The sequence below is a fragment of the Megalops cyprinoides genome, chromosome 21 (assembly GCF_013368585.1).
Source record: "Megalops cyprinoides isolate fMegCyp1 chromosome 21, fMegCyp1.pri, whole genome shotgun sequence".
NCBI classification, from domain to species: domain Eukaryota; kingdom Metazoa; phylum Chordata; class Actinopteri; order Elopiformes; family Megalopidae; genus Megalops; species Megalops cyprinoides.
The window spans coordinates 21378979-21384813 of record NC_050603.1 but is presented as its reverse complement, the minus strand read 5'-3'; positions in this window follow the sequence as shown (position 1 = coordinate 21384813).

Below are 5835 nucleotides of genomic sequence, written 5' to 3'. Positions count from 1 at the left end.
AATGTATATTTGAGTGGAGGCAGCAATATCAGCAGACTAAAACTATTTCTCTGTAGTGGTGGGGCTGCCTTCCACCCATGGTAAGGTGTGGTTACATCACCAGAAGGTCTAATTAGCACCTTCTGGTGCTAATTAGCACCCCCTCTGCAACTTGTCAGGTGTCTGTAAGTTCTTATGTTGTCAGTGGAGGTAGATATGTGACAGTCCTCCAGTCAGCTTTGGCTCTCCTGTTGGTGCGCTACGGTGTTTATGGGGTGCCAAACAATTGTTGGTAGTGGGTGAGTGCATTGAAGGTGCACACACCCTGCTTCAGCACTTCCTGAGTGGGAAGCCAGGAGGGGTGATGGTGAATCAAACTAACTTTGAATGAAGGGCAGCCCATTATCTAGTATGCAGATCATGCGTGCTAAATTTCACGCGCATCAGTGGAGTGGTTCATGAGAAGACATATTTCATATTTCATATTTCATCCCTATTGGCAGCCACATTTTTCAATGGATTGCCTTTAAATTGGGCACACTGATAAGGTGTTGCCCACTATACCTATACAGCTGACCCAAGTGTGAAATTTACTCACATATTACAAACAAGCCACAGCAGTTTGATTGGCTTGTGGTAGCCATGTTGTTTCACCTGAACATCTGAATTAGACACATATGATGCCTGATGATAAAGTGTACCATTTAGAAGTTTAGAGGTTGTTGTTTTTGTGAACTTTTCCACAATGCCAGAATCAGGTACTGTTAAACAGACCCACACGTCTTCTCATGAATGACAAAAGAGGGTCATTCTAAATTCCATCCGTGTCCAGCTGAGTATTTCCTGAAGATATTCCAGTTCAGTAATTTAATAAAAGATTTACCTCCAGAGCCCCCTACCTCTCAATGGGTTGAACCTGATACCTTCTGGTTATAAGGTTGCAGATACATGACGTACTCAGGGTGGAATATCCCTTATTTTTGTGTATCTGCTTTTAATTTAATCTGATTTATTGCATGGATTAACTTCTTATGGGGTTTCTGAAGGCTTAGACCCTGGACAAGATATGAGGTTGACAGACAGATTGATAACAGCTTGCTAAGGTGAGTGGGGAGAGTGGTAACGGCATACAGTGAGGTCTTGGCAGCCAATCTGCAAACTCACTGAGCACATATGTGTATTAGGGACACTGTTCGCGACTGTCCATGATGTGTATAGTGTGAAAATTATCACTGCTACAAGGTCAAAGGGCAGGAAGGTAGGAATAGGGGATAGGGCAATGGGTTGAGTATGGGTCCTAAATGATTTAGAAGGAGCTCAGAAAAGCAGGAGAGGAGAGCCATCATTATGCTGGTGGCGTAGGAGTATGTGTGTGTGTGTGTGTGTGTGTGTGTGTGCGTGTGTGTGTGTGTGTGTGTGTGTGTGTGTGTGTGTGTGGGGCTGCTGGGAGGGTGCTGTCAATTGGTCCCCTAGGGACCAACAAACATCAGCCCAGCTGGAATGATAACTGTTTTATGACCTCAGCGGTGTGTAAATACTGAATAACACTTGGGGGGCCGTGCTATGTGCAATACCCCAGGTTTTCCTGGTGACTCTTACCTTACCTCATTTTGACTGATGCATAAATGGGTGATTCATAAGAGGACTCCCTCCAGTGCCAAAGATGTGTAAAGAAAATCTTCATCATTCAGCGTTATGAAACTGGGAGAGGGTGACTCACGCTGGCTCTGTGCTTCTGTTTAGCAGTCCGAAGCTCTGTGTCACATACATCTCACGCTACCTGCGGTGGCTTTGCAGAATCCTGAGAGACAGCCGGGCGACAGGGTCGGGTGAGGTGCTAATCATTCCTCCGGCGATATCTCCGCCAGAGGCAAGCCCCGGTACCTGATTGCTGTCCTCCCTGGTCGTCTGTTAGGGCTGACTGTCCACCGGTGCCCTGGTGCTGAAGGATGGGGTGACCGCGGAAAGGGGAGAGGGCCGACATTCTGGCCGTGGCCGCCGATCGAAGGCCTCTTATCAGGGGTCGCCCTGGCGACGGGGCCGCACGGAAAGCTCACCCCAGATGTCCGTCAAAGCCATAATGGGATTCCCCACGAGAAGACAAACCTTTCTGCTCGGCAAATGCGTGCTGTCAGAACCTGAGAAAAGAAAGCACCTGCCATGATCAATGTCACCTAATACCAGGCTGGAGACATTCCGAATCGCCCTGTCCTGGTTCTATTTTTCATTAATCATGCCGCACGCTAACAGATTCCCCCTTCCCAGCAGGATCGCCATGATAAATAATGATAGCTCTTTGTCTATGGTCTATGGTGCAATATTTAATAATGCATTTCTCCATCTCTCCAGTTTGCTACTTTTCACAACTCAGTTAACACATTACATTTATTTCACCCTTATGTCTTTCTTATTAGCCACAATTTTTTAACCTGACAAAAACCTTGCTCAGCGGCTTGCCTGTTATGTGGGATGTATTAAATTTCCTGCAAATTAATTAAATAATGACACAGCTAAAATGGTAACATCTACGTTGTTATTACCGTTTCTGTAATCCGTAGCTTTGCGTCAAATGTGCACTGCCAAGCAATCCTGAGTCAGTCAGCAGTCTTTGACTAAAGAGAATCTTTAACATTAATAATTTAAAGAACTTGAATTTTCACTACCAAAGTCATGTGAGGTAATGTTTATTTAAGGAAATTGCTCTCACATTAATAGCAAGAAAAAAGTGTGACTAAATGTTTACTGCCTGTGGGAGGTTGATAAAGTTTGCCGACTGGTGGGCTTTTGCAATCCAAATTCATGAACAGGACTGAGCATTAGAGAAATAATTTTGGGCTCTCTTTGGCATTATTAATGCCATCAATCACAATCAGATATGTGCAGACACACGCACACACACACCCACACACATACACACACCCACGCACGCGTGCATTCTGACAGTGTCTGTATTTCACCAACAGAGAATTTTAAACATCAGAATCACATAAGCAAAAGTAAGGGCTATTAATGCACAAGGGAAGGTGTGACTGAATTAAAAAAAAACACAACTCTTAGAGCTGTTAGTCAAGCATAAAAGATTTCATCCATTAGAAAACATACCAAGCCATTACAGCTATGCCTCTGCCTGAGTTGTTTCAGGAGGCAGTTTGGAAAGGTCAAGATTTATGAAATGAAACATTCATATTGATAATGTGGATGGTAGATTTGTACCATAAAAGTGAGATAAAAGTACAGGTTGTGTGAACCTGATAAGATTATAATATTTAAATCAACTGAAAACAGATATTACATCAGAGCAAGGACACTTGCCGCAAACTCAAGAATGTTTTTTTTCATAAGTGAAATCTTGCCAATTGTCATTAAGATGTTTTGTCATCTTAAAAGTTAAGAAACCTTTTTTACTAAAATTTGATTTAAGTGCTATTGTCTTACTTCATTTCAACCAAATGTCTTGTTTTTATGCTGTCAAATCATTATGTTTAAATTTGTCTTTGGTAATGCATAACTATTTCAAATTTTTCAAACTTTCAACAAAGTATGGGCAACATTATCTACAGACCCAGGTGAAAAAGGGAGCAGTTTGTCATGCTTTAAAAAGATAGTTTGAAGGGTATTTGTTCATTTAAACTTCATAAGCATGTAAAAAATCGGATTTGCCGAACAGGACGGATCAGTATTTTCAATGTCATTTGTGTTAGTCACTTCTGAAGGATGAAGTCTGAGCTGTTGTGAGACGATGGTCCCAGAATACCACAGCCGGGATGGGGAAGGGGGGTTTGGGGGGTGGGGGGTGCAGTGACGCACCAAATTCTGAATTTAGGCCAGCACCTCTACGCTGGGAATAACTCAAATCTAGGTTATAATAAATTAATGTTAAGTGCCCTGTTGGTGAGACAAGTTTTTGGATAAAGGCAGACGCGATGAGGGGTGTGTTCTTTTGTTAGTTTTGGGGCCAGGCTTGCCAGCGTCCAAACAGAAATGCTTGTTTTCTTAGTTCTTGTTTGGATAGTTTGTTCAGCTCATGTGGGCCAGGTTTGCTGACATCGTTGAGCTTTTCACCTGATATTGCCACAGAGGTGACCTCCGACACCCGGATTAAACAAATGTCCGTGAGGATACTCCTGCGGCGGAAGGACAGGGTCTCTGGCTGTGACCTGGTTCTCTCTGGCAATGATGACTCACTCAGAAGTAGTGGTTTAGGCCTGTGACGATTGACATCAACTCCAAGGACGGTTATTGCTTTGCTTTGATTCTGCAGGCAAAAGTGGGGCACTGATTTGTCCAGAGGTTGCCAGTACAGAATTCCTCTTCATTAGCTTCCAGGAAGAGGGAAAAAAAGACCTCTTTTCCCAGTAAACGGCGTGAACACAGATGGAAAATAATCGTGAACAGTGGAAAATGAATGAAAAACCCAGAGGGTTTCAGGATTCAAAAAGCAGTTGGCAAAATAGCTGGGGAGATAGAAAGGGGGAGGGGCAGTGGTAGTGATGCAAACTCACTGATTCACATGGGACTACACTCAGGGGACTCCAGTACATCTACTGCCATGTAAATAGGGTTCTCCCCCATGCACTGCGCCAAGAGTTAGCACCTTTTAAATGTTCCGATAGATCAAACCAGAATGGCTGCGGAATTGTACACTGCCCAAGCACTGAATTCCCTTCCCTTCAAATGGGAAAAAGACGTCCATACATTTCCTGTGACACGCAGCCCAAGAACATTTCCTAAACCTTAACCAGAACCTAAAACTGAACATTTCTATAGTCTCTTCCCATACAAAAACTAATATATTGGATATATTTTAGAAAATGTATTTTCAGCTCAATAAATATTGAAAAGATTGTTGCCATTTTGGTGTATTGCAATATATTTCTACTTTGTAGTAATATATTATAATGTTTTTGCAATATCTTGGGCTGAACAACATGATTCTCAATCCATTACAGTGTATTTCATTTTGGTATGGACTAACTCACCTACTAGACTCTTTCATCACAAAATGTTTTGGGCCATGTCTCAGTCTCCCCTGCGGTTTCCATCCCTAATCAGCCAGTCTTACCTCACACAGTGCTCCAATACCTCCTGCCCTACTGAAAATCCAGACTGTCAAAATGAAAACTTCAACAACAGCCAGTGTCAATGAAAAAATATCAGTGCCATACACTTAATAGATAACTCCTCAATCATTTCTGGTGGTGTTATCTAGGACCGTTGTTACTGTTCGAAAGTACAATAAAGTACAATGCCTAAAGTACAATACAATAACACAAGTGTCACATCTGAGGCACAAGTGATACATTTTCAAAGACCAAAGTCATAGAATTGCAAGTAATGGACAAAGTGTTAAAAACACGGCAGTGGTATTTTTGAATTCACTCCCATCGAAACCCCTTAATTATTGATGAAATCAAAAGCATTTCCAAGGGCAAAACCAATCAAACATTTTTGCTGTTGAATATATTTTTGCATGAACACCTCATAATTTACAAGGAAATGGGGGCAAAATCAATCACGCGTAAATAATACATGGCCACAAACAAATATTATTTTGGGCAAATGTTTCAAATAAACAGACATATTTGTTGACGTGACATGGATCAGACCACAAATCAAAAATCTGTATTCTGGAAAGGCATATGCTAAGGTAAATAAAATAAGGCAAATACAGCACATAATACAAGTGTTACCTAGGTGGACTGTTGGAGGTGGTAAGGACACCCTGAAGAAACACAGGCATTTGAAAGGATGCCTGCATTCAGACACTACAGCCATTCAGGCATCTGCTTTGAAGACCCATGATGGAATTCAGCTCAGCCCTGGACCTGACCAAGCATCTAATTGTCTCCTGAGTAA